At 43.0% G+C, this 16088-nt stretch overlaps 1 protein-coding gene across 4 annotated transcripts in view; it reads left to right on the forward strand.

Annotated features, from left to right (window-relative positions):
• The window catches only part of SVIL (supervillin), a 255989-nt gene that overhangs the window by 32744 nt on the left and 207157 nt on the right, over window positions 1–16088 (forward strand). For 3 of the 4 annotated variants that reach the window (XM_070381838.1, XM_070381836.1, XM_070381839.1), the window contains one exon: window positions 7444–7542. The exons of the other annotated variant lie outside the window; for it this stretch is intronic. The gene's annotated coding sequence lies outside the window, so the exon portion shown is untranslated. The remainder of the gene's footprint in view (window positions 1–7443; window positions 7543–16088) is intronic. 4 annotated transcript variants of the gene reach the window in all.

The raw sequence follows: 16088 nt of genomic DNA on the forward strand, positions 1-16088 counted from the left end.
TGAATATTAATTGGAAGGATTGATGCTGAAGCTGAAACTCCAATCTCTTGGCCACCTGATGCGAAGAACTGACTCACTGGAAAAGACCCTGATGCTGGGAAAGATTGAAGGCGGGAGGAGAAGGGAAAGATAGAGGATGAGATGGTTGGATGGCATCACTGACTCGATGGACATGAGTTTGAGCAAGCTCTGGGAGTTGGCGATGGACAGGGAAGCCTGGTGTGTTGCAGCACATGGGGTTGCAAAGAGTTGGGCACAACTGAGCAACTGAACTGGTAAGTCGCTTCAGTCGCGTCTGACTCTTTGCGACCCTGTGGACCGTCCCACCAGGCTCCTTGTCCATGGGGTTCTCCAGACAAGAATACTGGAGTAGGTTGCCGTGCCCTCCTCCAGGAGATCTTCCTGACCCAGGGATCGAACTTGTGTCTCTTATGTCTCCTGCATTGGCAGGTGGGTTCTTTACAACTAAGCCCACCTGGGAAGCCCAGGTATATTATTATAAGATTTTTCTCTTTCCTATAAAAAGCTACAGTTTTACATTTCCTGAGGAAAGTTGGGTGTTGCCCATCTTCCCATCCCCCAACTCAAACTAGCTTAAGCAAAACATCAAATTTGTTGACTTATAAACTAGAGCAATCCAAGAGTAAAGCTGGCTTCAGACAGGGCTCAAGTGTCCTCTCGGGGTTGGGCCTGAAAGATAGCCACTGGCAGTTCTTACAGCTTTGACCCAAAAAGAAAGAAGAAAGACCCTCTTTCTTCTAGTGCTGCTCAATCAAGTCTTATGAAAGGAATCTTTTTGGCCTGGATCACGTGCCCATGGCTGTGCCCAGAGGGGTGAACTGCCATTGCAGGGTCCATCCTTGGATTGAGGGGTGGAGGCAGTGACAGTGGGAGGGAGGAGGAGTTGCCAAATGAAGGTAAGGGTCCATGGCACACCCACACTTGTGCTAGTAGGGCCTGCTGTTGCTAGTGGCACCTGGTGGTGGAGGGATGGAGGATGGAGAGGAGGAAGATGGCAGTCCCGTGGCACCTGCTGTTTGTTAGAACCTTGAGGTTATTGGCTCAATTGCAATTCTTCTCCAACTGGCTTTTATGTAAGTACCTGGCTAGCCAAGGATAAACTCATGATTGGGAGTGAGAGCAGGAGAGGGAAACAGCCAAATGCTGTCTTCCATAGATAATGAAATCGTACGCCTTTCTTCACTGTTTTATAAGATATGGGAAAGGATTCATGGAAGGGGGTTCCCAGAACTCTTCCTGTGACATTTCCAGGCTCCTGTTGGTAGAAAGATTTTTGTAGGTGTGTCTTCTTGGTGAGAGGGTACCCCTGGGGTCACCTGGTAAGTTAGAGAGTTTGGGCAAAATATTCATCCGAGGGCTTTCTCAGCAAAAAAAAGAAAAAAAAAAAAGGCCAGTAGTGATCTTTGTTTTACTGTGGGAGTCTCCTTTCCACATAAATGAAGTTAGAGCCTCAGCGTTCCCTCAAGGACCATCTTCATCCACCTCCCAAGTTTCCCTTTGATTTCAGCAATTTTGTCTTTATGCAGTGAACAGTCTCTGTCTTGGTCAAGCATCTGCTAAAGAAGCTGACATTTTGAGTCTCTCTTTTTAATTTTTTTATTTAAACATTTTATTTTCTATGGGTGTATAGGCAATTAACAATACTGTGATAGTTTCAGGTGAACAGTGAGGGGGTTCAACCTTTCATATACATGTATCCATTCATCCCCAAACTCCCCTCCCATCCAGGCTGCCCCATAATTTTGAGCAGAGTTCATGTGCTATACAGTAGGTCCCTGTTGGTTATCCATTTTAAATATAGCAGTGTGCACCTTTCCATCCCAAACTCTCTTACTATCCCTTCCCCACATCCTTACCTGAGGCAACCATAAGTTTGTGAATCTCTCTTTATTTTAGGTCAATTAATTTTCCTTGATCTACGTTTTTACTGTTTATTGTGTCCTCTTTTTCTTCAAAAAGGGAAAAAAAATATCCATTCTGCCCTGAATTTGGAAATCTCTCATCGTCTTTGCTTGGTCAGTCAGACTTCATCACTGTGTAAACTTTGAAAATCACTTTTCAGCTCCTTATTTGTCCAAAGGGAGGGTTTTGAGCCCAAACCACTGTTGAGTTGGTTTGGTTTCTTTTCTAGCATTTTCACCAGCCCATGTACCCAGAGGAAGCAGTATAGCAGATGCCCTTGACCCCAGGCACACCAAGGCCTGGACTCGAACCACCTTTCTTCTCCTGCCTGGAGAGCTGGCCCCATCCGGCTTCCCACCCCTTATTTCAAGCCCCAGCAACACCACTCACTCAAACACTGAGCAAATCTGGCTGAAAAAAACCCTCTTTGTCAGTTCAGCCTTTAGCCTATCCAAAGCTATCATTAAAGCCATAGCAGTTGTTCAGTTATTAAAATCCGTTCTTGTATTCAACTCTCAGACAGAATCCAGCCCGTTGACCAGTTGTTCACATCTGTCTTGAGTGCATTCAGATCCATGGTTTTATGGTGTCATTTGATGATGGTGCTTTTTCCAGCCGGGCTGGCTCCTGGTGGCTTAAACAGTGCAGCCAAATGGGCACCGAACCTCCCCACCTTGTCTCCTGTAAACGAAACTCTTGAACGTGATTTTGTGTTCAAAGCACCATGCTACACACTGGACACTTAAAACTGTAAGACACTTATGATTTTGTTCCTGTATCCATTTTACAGATGAATAAAGAGGTTGGTGAGGTGAGGAAACCTGACCCAGTTAGAAAGCATTTTAAGGCCATCTGTGGGATTCCTGAGCCCACCTGGGATCCCTGCTTAGACAGCAAGGGGATGCTCCCTCCCTCATGGCTACAAAATGCCAATCCATTGGGGGAGGGATAGCCATGTTTATTATCAGTTTTATGATGTCATCTCTTTGTGCTGATAGGAAGTCTAGTGGTACATTTCCTTTTAAAGGCAGTTTTAACATTGACAGACACTTGCTTCTAAATCAGCTGGCCAAAAGTAAGGAGCCCAGCCCATGATTTCTTGTTTCCTGTAGTTTGATCCGTCTTGCCTGCACCAACACTTCCTTTTTAGAGCAAACAACGGAACCTCTCCCCTGAGGTGGGCAGAAACTTACCTGAGTCATTGGAGCAGGGATTCCCCTGGTCCTTGAATTTCCGTTTGCTCTCTGATTCCCCTCCAGGAAGGAGACCAGAGCGGAGGGCTTGTCTGGTTCACTTAGCCTGAGGCTCAAATATTTGGGAGGGTGATTTTGAGCGTTTTCTTCTTATTGTTCTTAGACCACAGTGGTGAAATCACTCAGGCATCTACATGGTATTCCCCACCTTTGTTCTTCAGTCTCTGGTGGCCATAGGAGCTGGTGGCTTTGCTGTTCTACTGGAAGGAAACGTTAGTCACATCTTAATCCTGAGTCATACATTTATCCTCATTTGGGAAAGAAGGAAATTTGACAGCAAGGCTGAGTCAATAATTTTGGTCCTGACCTTTGAGAGAGATTGGTAAACAAACTGAATCACAAATTGTTTATTATTTTGGTCACAGAAGCTAGAAAGTTCCCAAGAAGTGAATCTTTCAAATCTGTATAGTATCCCACATACTTTAAGCTCTATCTGTCATCAATTATTTAGATGATTAGTACTGCTACAGATTTGGAAAATAAATATCTTTCTATTATAGAACATTACAGTTTTATTTAATGGAAAAAAAAAAAAAAACAACGGTTCTCTTACTTTTCTTATTCTCCTAGAAGAAAATGTTCCACTGAATAATTTATGCTTTTAAAATGAAGCCTTGTGTTTTCATGATACCAGAGGCCCTTTCATTATCTAAGTGAATGTTAAGCAGCCCTGAATGTCAACCATTTTCATGTAATAAACATTTTGAACCTAGGACAACTCGGGCAACTTGATTGTCCTCAGGTGAAGTTCAGACTGAATTACACAGAAGTACAAATAATTGCAGATAATAGAACTAATCACAGTATGCAAATTAGCCATGATAAGAATCTTATGAAAGTTTTTCATGGTTATGTTCACGTAAAATAGGTTGTAAAATTTAATTATGTCATTCAGGATGGTAAACATATTATAGTTTCACACTTTTTAAAAGAATTGAGACAAATGGTTATTTGTAATTTTGTAATCTTGTTATTTTGTATAAAATGCATGATTTTTTAAGACAGAGGGACCAACTAAAAACGCACTGTGCCCTGATATTTCAGATCTAAAGTGCCTCCTTCTAAAATGTATGCTTGGCTTGAAATGACATAAAACCCTCCATGTTACTGATTTATACTTTAAAAAATTTTTTCTGAAGATTCTACAGCAGGTCCTTGTTATCTGGGGATAATTAGAACCAGGAAAAAGCCATTTTAATTGAATCAACTTAAGCAGGGACCAGAATGTCATAATACAGTTTTTAAAAGCTTTGGGGCATTATCTGGCCAAAAACTCTGAATATCACGAAAATAGTATTTTTAGTTTAGACTTCACAAAATGTAGATGATCATTTTGACCTTGGCTAACTCTTAGAATGAGCAATGCTAAAAATCAAGTATTAATTGTTTGGAGAGGAATACACTTTTAGACAAACTTGTAATTGTGTATCATGGTACTTTATAAATCCCATTTGACATTGACATCACATCTTTAAGATGGTCAGTTTTACAGAAATACTTGAGATCCTAGCCATTTTCCTCTGGGCCTTTTATATTGTTGACTATCAAACTCCTCCTGGGTTGAAATCCCTACCTTGTCACCCATTTAAAATGTTTCTCTTAAATGACTGTGGCTCATCCGCCTGCTCAGTCCCCATTTGCCACTGTTTAACCTGTCATTGCTGAAGTTCTCTAATATTTTGATTAACCTCATGAAATTCTGTATTTGGAGGGCAAGATTTGCAATTAGGAAAGATGCTGATGATGAGCAGGGATGGGATTTTGAGTGGGAATTCAAGTCACTTGATGGTTGATTGTTAGGAAATATTGTAGAGTTTTGAAGGCACGTTTCCCTAAAAAAAGCTCCTCACCATGTGGGGATCTGGACAGTGAGCATTCAGGTAACCGGGGCCCCCCTACTTCTTTGCCTGAGTCCATTGCAGTGCGCTCTGGAGACGAGGAGGCAGATTCATGTGTGGGCCAGGCGCTGGTCCTGCCAGGAAGTAGGTTTATGACCATGAATAAGTCATTTAACTTCTTTTGGACTAATTTTCTAATCTACAAAATGAAAGGATTGAGCTCAAGCCCCTTCTGATGACAAGATTCTGTAATTCTGAAGTGTTGGATATTTTCAGGCTGGTGAGAGTTTTAACACTCAGTTTTCATAGAATCCTAGAACTTAATAATCATCAAGAACCAGCTCCTTCTTTCAGTTTAATTGTACCATATAGCTTGCTTACTAAGTCACTTCAGTTGTGTCCAACTCTCTGCAACCCTGCCAGGCGCCTCTGTCCATGGGATTCTCCAGGCAAGAATACTGGAGTGGGTTCCTCCTCCAGGGCATCTTCCCGACCTAGGGATCGAACCTATGTCTCTTAAGTCTCCTGCATTGGCATACAGATTCTTTACCACTAAGTATCTATATATAATATAAGATGTAAAATATATATCTGTAGATAATTATTTCCATAGCTATGGATCACATATGGATATATGTGATCATTTATTTGGTAAAATTGTAATCAGCACCTTGGAACAGTTTTAAATCTGCTCTTTTCAGTCATGTTATCCTTATGCATTTGCCTATATATTGTCATCTTTTTTCTTTCTTTCTCTTTATTTACTTTTTGGCCTCACCAAGTGCCTTATGGGATCTTTGCTCCTTGACCAGGGATTGAACCCTGGCCCTTGGTGGTGAGATCATAGAGTCCTGACCATCAGGGAGTTCCTTTATATTGTAATTTTAACATGTTTCTCTTTTTCACATTAATCTGTTCTAATGACTACCACTAATAATAATAATAATCCATAAGTACATTTTCTAAAAATTTTTAGTTTTAACTTTTTATTTTGTATTGGAATGTAGCCAGTTGACAATGTTGTGGTGATTTCAGGTGCACAGCAGAGTGACTCAGCCATCCTTAGACATGTATCCATTCTCCCCCAAACCCCCCAAGTACACGTGGTGGTGGTGGTGGTTTAGACGCTAAGGCATGTCTGACTCTTGCGCTGTAGCCTGCCAGGCTCCTCTATGGGATTCTCCAGGCAAGAATACTGGAGTGGGTTGCCATACCCTCCTCCAGGGGATCTTACCAACCCAAGAATTGAACCTGGGTCTCCTGCATTGCAGGCAGGTTCTTTACCGAAGTACATGTGTTATGATACATTATACTTCAATATACCCTGCCCAGTATATCCTGGCAACAGAGCATCTCTATACTTTAGAATTTGGGGGGGAAGTTTTGGGGTCATGTTACCATAGGCATCTCTGTAGGTAGACAGTTTTGTAAAAAGAGCTTCCCACCCCCCTAGGGCGGTCTGTGTACTGCAGTACTTAAACGCCTTTAGCCACTGCTGTAAACAGGAAGAAACATACTAAAGCAAAGGTCTGGCTAAGAGAAGCAGGGGGAGTGGCAAGGAAAGCTGGAAGGATATTCCTTTTGCTGCTGCCAGCAGGGCAAATCAAGATCCCGGGAGTCTGGCATAAATAAAGGAAGTTGGGAAGGACACAGAAAGGGGTTTCTGGATGCATTTTCGGAGCACTGCACCGCATATTCAGTTAACCCGGAGGGCTTGGTGACCTTTGGCTTCTGAAGTTGCACTGAGCCTGGTGCAGAGAACAAAGCCACCAGACCTCACCAGCCTCCAGGAGCAGAAGTGCTCACGGGAGTGAGGCAGCCACAGGCCAAATGAGCAAATCCTGCATGGTTAAAAACAGCAGCACTTTTTAATTCAAGATCTGGGAGATTGTCAAAGCATCCTGGGGGGATAAGAGTTTGTTCATCCGTTAAAATTTCATCTGCTGCCTCCTACAAGATGAAGGGAGCATAATTGACACTCTTCCGTCCCCTCTGGCCATGTCTGCTTTAGTCTCTGGTTGCTCTGGGTCTCCTGCATATGTGGGTGAATGGCTTGCAATGCTTTTTGACATAACTTGCTAAGGTTTCCCTTTATTGAGAAAGAAAGGGAACTCTGTGTTGCAGAAATGGGGGGGTAACTTGGTTGTTTACAGTAGCTGATGGCACATGTTTCAAGTTAAGCCAGGTTAAGCAAGGCAGTTTTTAGCCGTGATGGGCATGACCAAGTAGAAAAAAAAAATACTGTTACAGAAATTTTATGTCAGTTTCACTTCCCCTTGTTGGAGGCCTTATGGAAATGAGGGGTAGTGATAAAGTCTGGTGAAGTCCACTGTTCTCAGAGAATTTATTTCATCTCATTTATGTATTCCTCAGCTTTAGAAGTCACATCCTATAGTTTAACAAAAAAAAAAATTTTTTTTTTTTTCCAGATTCTAGCTACATCAGAAACTGGTCATTTTCTAAAACTAAAGGAGAAAACTAGGAAGGGGTGATGAATTCTTTCTGAGTTTCGAGTTACAAAATAAAACGTAAGTATTGATGATTTCACAATGTGTTTACAATACTGTTGAGACCAGCTGAAAAAGCAGCAAATAACCAAGAGTTTTGGATATTTGCTCTCACAAAAAATAACATGTACACTTCTGATTTACTTATGGGATTTTAAAAGAGAAGCAAAACTTAGCATATTCTTTTAAAATAAGCTTTCCAGGTAGATACACCAGAGGGTTAAGGTGAGACCCAGCTGAATAGTTTATTTTTTTCATAGACTGCATCCCTGGGCACGTTTCCCAGGCTTGGTCTGTATAATATCCCCTGATTTAGAGAGAGATGTGAGAATTTCCAATATCAAAGTTGGAGAAAGACAGCTAAAGAGTAGGGATTTACTTTAATCACACATAAATTGGATGAAACTTAATCACCAGTGGCTGCCTTAGGTCTTTCCCCAGGTCTAACTCACTTAAGCCCCATGACAGCTGCTAGCCCTACCTGGACACGCCCAGATCTCTTTGGCTGGACCCCAGGAACAGCACCCTCTCAGCCCCCTCATCCTAAAGCTGGTCATCCTCTCCAGGCCAGGGGTAGTCCTCGCGGGGTGCCCTTCTTCCCATTTCCCAGGACTTACAGCCAAAACCGAGGACCGTCATTAGTCCTCAGGACTGCCATTAAGACCACCAAACTTATTGTTTCCTCAAAAGGCTGTCTTTCCAAATCTCTTGGCAATATTTTGTCATTACGGACAGTCACAGTTCCTCTTTTCCACTTCTCAGTGTATCCATTGATTTTCCTCCTCTCCTTCAAATTGCTCTGCTTAATGACTGGATTCATGGCTAAAAGGAAATCACTTTTAAATTCATATCGATCTACTTTTTGTTTTTTAAAAAGCCAAATCGATCTCAGGGCCCATAGGCTGAGGATATAAAAAAAAATTAGAATTTTTGAAACCTCTGACTGTCTAATGAACAGGCTACCCTGCCTGGAGGAGCATCTCTGTTGATGGAAGCGTTTCTATAGAAACTGCACACCTGTCTGACAAGGATTCTCCAAAAGAGGAGCCTGGCTGAATTTGGAACAAAGTTTTCTAGGTTCCAGCCAAAAGGAATTATGCAGTTTCTCAGTTGATGGCCCAAAGGAAGCAAAGTTGTGTGTGTGTTTAATTCACACATTTTAAAAAATTAAGCCAACAGATTCAACTAGATTATTGCACATCTACTGAAAGGTGACTCTCTGATTCTCGAGTATATTTCCAGAAAAGCTGTTCAGGGAGAGAGACTCTGTGGGCATTTTTCTGTGTGATGTGGGCTGCAATGGATGCAGGGTGGGATCCCAGAGGGCTCTTGACAGCAGGCGGGCATAGACAAAGCACACACTGAATCAGGGTGATTGACCATTGGGATCAACAGAGGGGGACAGTGATGAAAGCTGATAGTAAACTGTCTGAAGTGGGTATGTAGGTTTTGCTGGGCCGTGAGGGAGATTATATGAGTTGATTATACATCTGACTGTAATGAGGGTCTGAACATGACTTTTGAACCCCATCTGCCCTGCCACCCTTGAACCCCTAGTGTCTGCCTCCTGCTCCTGTAGCCCCATTGACCTGTCCTTGGAGGTGATGGAGGAGTAGTCCTTAATACATGAAAGAAAGCACAGTAGGGTCGTCTTTCCTGAAAACTTCTATATATATTTGAGCCTCTGAAGGCATATTTATTTGTGTTTTAACGAAGTCATGCTCCTGTTTCCTCCTCGAGCCTCCCTTATTCCAGCAAGAAGTGTTTTCTCCTCCTCCATTCTGCACGAGCATTGCTGGGCCCTTGTCTCGTGCCATTGCTCTGGTTCCTTTCACATTAATTATGTGGAAAGAGGCATTTCCTCACTTACTACTAGACTGTTAACTCCAGGAGGCAAAGGATTTCTTTCTGTTTTGTTTGCTACTTGACGTCAAGCGCCTGGAACAGTGTCTGGTATGTGGAAGGTGCGTGATGAACGTTTACTGGGGTAAATGAGGTGGCGAATGCATCTTTCTGACCCAGATTCCTTAGGCTCAGGACCCGTCCCTTCATCCATGAACTTCTTGCTGGACTGACACAGTGGCTGGTCTACTCACTGACCATTGGTCTGTGGGGTGTGATCACCCACGCCTGGTCCCCTCAGAGGGCCTGGGGAGGGGGTGTGCGGTATTGTCACCACCTTGGAGACCTTAGGTTAAACTGTCAGCTATTGAAGGCATTTCCTGGGTGCTTACAGGTGTGACATGGAAGGGAGGCAGCCGCCACGGGGCAGCTCTGGTGTAAATGGTGGGACCAGCCCCTCCTAGGAAGCATCTCTGATGGATGGGCCATGGCTGGTGGAGGCAGGAAGGGCGTGTGCTGGTTGTCACGACTGAGTCTTCCCCTCTGGTCGGGTCTAAGAGGAAGCCTGTGGTTAAGTCACGTGGCGGCAGAGTATCTGTCCCTGACAGGAAGGTTAAGGTGGCCCAGACTAAGCCCTGCCTCTGTTTAAATAAAGGAGGACAGACAGAGGCTGCATTGCAAGGCGTGGGATGTGATTTGCAGCAGATAAGGAGTCAGGCTGATGGAAAGTCAAATCTAATTCGGATGATCTAATACCATCTTTGAGTGGTTGCCCTGAGGGTCAATTCTGGTTGGTTATGGCTTTTACTTCCCTGCCACCCAACCCCACAATCACAAGGAGGAGAGCGGGAAGCTCTCAAGAGGTTCTTGCTCAGAACCTCTGTGCTAAGAGAGTTTATCTGGAAAGGACATTGTAGGTACAAGACTTAGGCTGTAAGACACAGTAAGAGTTGCCTTCTGGTCAGCTGATGAGTAACTTTGAGATGATCATGAGATATTAATATCGTAAAACTGGATTTTTGCTCCTGTCCTCCCCTGCCCGCTTCTCTTTCTTCTTCTTGTTCATCATCATCATCGTCATCTCCTTGTCCACACACACACACACACACACACACACACCTGGCCCCCCCCGGCTGACACTTGAGAAACTGTCAAGCCTTTCCCTGTCAGGCTCTGTGCAGAGGTGGCTGGAGTCTCTCTCGTCATCACCAAGTATTTATGAAGCTCTCACTCGGTGTCACGTAATTGCTGCCAACTTCTCCTCCTCCTCTGCTTTGTGCGCCCTGAGCCTTGCTCTCCAGTTGCTCCATGCTCTCCTATTCCTTTCCCCCAGGGTCATCCCTTCCCAGCCTCCCTTACCAAGCCTAGTCCCTGCCCCACCTCCACCTCCTGGAAGCCCACCTGGTTGCAGCCCTGCAGAGCCCCTGCTGCCCTTACCTCCGGCCCCAGGAAAGCAAGCCCGGCAGGTGATGCCAGTCACACCGGGGGAATCCGCAGCCTGAGCTGTAACCACCTTGTGTCTCCTTCCCCTTGCCCCTCTCGCACTGGGCTCCATCACCCTCCCAGGATACACAGGGCACTTGTGATAACCTGACCCTTTGGCTGTGACCCCAGAGCTGACGTCTAGTCTCAGTATAGTCAGCTCCTCTGATGCAGCCCTCCAGCCCCACCCAGTGGTTCCATGTCAACCCATGTGAGGGGTGATGGCACCACTTGGGAAGCCTTCACAGAAGGACCTAGACTCACGAGAGAAATGGAAACATTCCTGTAGTTTTCACGTCTTGTGCCTAGAAGTGTTACTTGGAGGGAAAATACATCTTTTTGGCATCTGGGTTCATGGGCTGGGGGTAGCTGCTGAGCTGAGTTGGAGATGGAGAATGTGTGGAACAGAACGGTGGGCGTCCAGGACACTCAGAGTGGGTGTGTGTGCTGTGCTCAGTCGTGTCTGACTCTCTGTGTCCCCATGGACTGTAGCCCACCAGGCTCCTCTGTCCATGGGACTTTCCAGGCAAGAATACTGGAGTGGGTTGCCATTTCCTACTCCAGGGATCTTCCTGATCTATCCAGGCATCGAACTCATGTCTCTTGTGTCTCCTACATTGGCAGGCAGATCCTTTACCTCTGTGGCACCTGGGAAGCTTTCACAGAGGAAGTCAAAATGATTCAGTCTCTTCCCTAAGTTTCCATTTTTTTATTAGAGATTTTAAAAATGATTAAATAGCAGTTTTCAATACCCAGTTGATCAAGGTATTTTAGAAACCTTTGATTTGAAAAGTTCTAAGGTGAATGATCTTTGGTTTGGTGGACAGTTGGCTTCTGATGACCTGGGGTGAACTCTTGTATAAGTGAGTAGGGCTCGTTCTCAAGAGATGCTTCCAGTACCCAAGGATCGTAACCAAGTGCCAGTAGGAGAAGAGACTTAGAAAATACGCTCCATGCAGCCACATGGGTGTTGCATCATAGCAGATGCTAGCTGAACAGGAGCCCTAGTTGTGGCCAAAGGCCGTTGTCAAAAACAGAAGGGTTGGCTCTAATCTCCCTCACCAGGATCCAGCTCAGTGTTCCATAACCAGCTGCTCTGGTCCCCGAAGATGACATCTCAGGGCCCAGGGTCACCCTCCCTGCCCTGCCAGAGCCGGGCCCACCTGGCTCTTCTCTCTACTTACTTTAGACAAGAGGAAATCTCTATGAGACTCTGAGTGTAGTCTCAGAAACATGTCTTATTTTATTGTCATGGCCCAAGACTACTTAGTAATTCCTTAGGACTGGAGGTAAGCTGACTGTACTATTTCCTAAGTATCTGTATTTAACAAGTTAAATAGTCTTTGCTCTCAATGAGTTTATATCATACATACACACACACACACATGCCTACCCTTATTATTTGAACTTTGATGATATGTGTGTTTCTGTAACACAGATAGTAACACAACAACAGGATGGAGATGAATAAATCTTTACTATAATAAATCTTTGTGTAACACTAGGGCAGGGCTGTTTTATCCATCATGAGAATAGAAGGATGGAGGAAAAGGCATGGTTTTCCCTTCACCTGGAGGGGGAACAAATGGAGGAAAAATTAGTTTTATTCTTAGAAGAGTTGAAGGCATGAATAGAACATGGTTTGATGAATAAGAAATGGCAACCATGGTGGGACTGGTTGGGGAAAGGAGGTGGTGTGCCTCTGGGAGGCGTCAGGGGACTGCGTGGATAGGAGTAACATTCTAGTAAATTGGAGGGCTGGTTTCTAGGGGTCCTGGTATTTCAGGTTCTACCCTGGGTCATGGCTGTGACCTAGGCTTATTGAACTGCTTGCTACAAAGTTATGTGTGGTAGGGAGAATCATGACTCCCCAAAGAATCATGGTTCATATCCTAATTCGCAGAGACTATGGATATATTAGGTTACATGGCAAATAGGAAGGTCTTATCTGGCCTTGAAATGGGGAAGTTATCCTGATGGTCCAGGTGGGTCCTACGTAATCACAAGGGTCCTCTGACGTGAAGGAGATGCAGGAGAGTCAGTGTAAGAGTGATGCCGTGGGATGAAGTCTTTGGAGGAGGGGCCACAGGTCAAGGAAAGCAGGGGCCTCTAGAAGCTGAAAAGGCCAGGAAATAGATTCGCCCCTGAAGCTGCCAGAGGGGATGCAGCCATGCTGACACTTCAATTTTCAGGCCAGTGAGACCCAATTCAGACTTCTAACCTCTAGGGCTGTAAGATAATAAAGTTATTTTAAGCCACCAAGTATGTAGTAATTTGTTACAGCACTGATGGAAAACAATCCAGTATGAAAACCTGCCTCTACTGTGGAGATGTGAGACTCCCTTAGTTATTTATGAAACTTAATACAATGGAAAATTTATGAAAGATAAATAACTTGAAGAATCTTGTCAAAATGAATTGTAAGATCTCTCTAAGATAATCTGTTTCAGTAAAGTGAGGGCAAGAACTTTATTTCCTCACTATTATACCCTCACTGCCTAATTCATTTTTATAATTCATTTTTTAAGTGAATGAAACTCTTCATTTAAGTCCATGAAAAAACAAGAGAACGATCTTTTCAAAGAAATTATTTTATGCAAAAGTGTGTCACTATGATTAGAAATCTTAAATTCAGACTCTCTTTATAGACCAAGAATATTATACTTTACATTATCACTCAAAGATAAGAGGTTTGGTTAGAGGATTTAATTTCTTTTAAGTTGTTGGGTGTAAGCAGGAATCATTTTTGTTTTCTTGGGTTCTAGGAACGTCTTTGTACCTATGCATGGTTTGAGTGTTAACTTGCCCTTTGTCTTATCAATAAAACTACTGTAATATGTAGCAAGCTGTAACCTTAAATCCATGATACCGCCCCCCCCACTCCGCCCCCAAAAAAGTGCTCATTATTTGTGAAATTTAGTTTAGGAAACCTGATACTATAATACTTGTCTATTATAAATGATCTTTGCATGGACTGTTAGAATTACAAATATTTCTAGTGTAGATTTGCTATTTCTTGGCTCACTTATTCTTTGAGAAAAATCTTGGCTAGGATTTGGCTATGTGCCAGGCCATGGGAAAACAAAGGTAACTGAGATATAGCACTTTGCAGAGAAAGCCACCTTCTCAATGGGAAGAAAAAGAAGTCTGTAGATAATGAAAAGATGAAATAGCCAATACTGAAATAATTCCCAGTGTCAAGAGTAGTAAACTTTCAACTCTGCAAGGAGAATACAGCAGAGAGGAAGAGACTAGAGGACCAGAAGGAGCCTGGCAACTAGAAGGGACAAGTATTAATTGCCTACTGAATCCTGGCATTTTTACACATAATTTTATCATTTTACTTTGCAAAATCACACAGAGTGGAAATAATAATCACTGTCTTCTGAGTCACTGATTTTAAAGCAGAGATGGGCAGACTTTTCTGTGAAGGGCTAGATAGTAAATATTATCTATGGGGCTATGTGAAAATACAGGCTATGGAGGCCATACTGTCTCTGTCACATCTATTCAACTCAACTGTTGAGGCAGGAAAACAGCCACATAGACTGTGGAAACAAGTGAGCACGTCTGTGTTCCAGTAAAATTTTATTGACAACAATCGACAGTGGACCAGATCTGGCCCAGGGGTTGCAGTTCGCTAAACCCTATTCTCAAACAGCCATGATAGCTACCATTTCATTTTAGAATATTTCTGGAGAGGGAGATTATAGGTTTCATTAGCTTTACAAGTGGGTTGGTGACAGTTTCAAAATGAATTATAGAATCTCACCAAGAAATAATGGCAGACTGGATTAATAATGGAGGTTCAGACAGACCCAGTTTTCGGACATTTCACATCATCCTGGTTAATATTTAACAGGCCTCTGAGAATCCAGATATAATCCATCTTTAGGTCATTATATGATGAGTCCAAAGAGAAAACCACACTAATTCAGTCTTGGCACAGGATATGACGCTGCGTAGGCATGTGTGTGTGTTAGCTCTGAGATTTTTAAAATCATGGATATAAAGAAGATTTGTCTGGAACCATTGGGAAGAAATGAGGTAAATATCTGAACGGATGACCTGGGAGAAGCCTAGAGTGTAAAGTCTCAATACCACTGTCTTCTGGAAAAAGGCAGAAACATCTGGTTAGTGTAACAATGAGGGGTGATGTGAAAGGAAACACCATGTCCAGATTGGAAAAGCAGAATACATCTTGACATCTTAAAGCAACAAGCCAGAAAAAAAAAAACAAACTGTCTTTAATAGCTGATAGTGTGGGAAAAGTCACTAAATTCAGAGATTGAGTTTCTTAATTTGGTTTCTTAATCCTTTAGAGCAAAACAGTGAATTTTTCTTTCCAAGAGTATATCTAAGTGTATCTCTTAAGATACAGAGTAGTAGGAAAACACCTGGAAAACCATTACAGGACTTTAAAAAAATGTGACACCGGGAAGCTGTTTAGGTCACCTGTCCTAGCCCTAACGTGACTGAAAGGAAATTTTTCTCTTGGCTGATGAGAGAGAGCTTGGACGAATTTGGTTACATTGGGGAGCTTATTTCTTTTGAGTAAAATTTTCAAAAATCAAAAGCACACAAAGTTTATAAGATGGTTTCAAGTGTAGATGGTTCCAACTGGATTGAAACATTTTTTCACCAACAGGAATCAATTAAAAGGATGTTGTCTCCAGAGGTCCCCATGCTTGGCACCCACAAGTGTGTTTTGATCTGGTTCCCCATCCGGCTCTGTACTGTTGCTCTTAAGATTGACTTGGAAGAAAGAGGGAGGAAAAGATGGAAAATAAGGGAGTTGATATCTTCCTGGAAGACACTGTAGATGTCAGCAGACTGAATTATTCCAACCAAAACAATGTAAGCTTTTCCTTATGCTTTGAATCCTGGGCACGAATCTTATCTTGGACGAGACAGATGTGATTCTGGGGACGTGCACCGCGTCCTGAGCTTTGGTGACTTTTCTGCTTGTCACTTTGACAGGAATCAGACACCCTACCGCTCTGCATTTGTGTACTGTTTCTAGCCTCTTTCTAAGTTCAGTGGAACTTCATAAAACTCAAGAAATCTTAGGACAGCTTGAAGAAAATAATCTGTAAAGTAGATCAGTGTTTTAATGTGGATTATAGCCAACAAAGAGCCTTTATGTTGAAGGCTTTAATGCATAAGCTAATTAAAGAGTCTTACAAGTTGACTTTTCTTTCCCAACAGACAAAGCCTTTTTTTAAAAAGTTAATTAATTGGAC

This window comes from Bos mutus, chromosome 13 (genome assembly GCF_027580195.1).
Source record: "Bos mutus isolate GX-2022 chromosome 13, NWIPB_WYAK_1.1, whole genome shotgun sequence".
Classification (NCBI taxonomy): Eukaryota; Metazoa; Chordata; class Mammalia; order Artiodactyla; family Bovidae; genus Bos; species Bos mutus.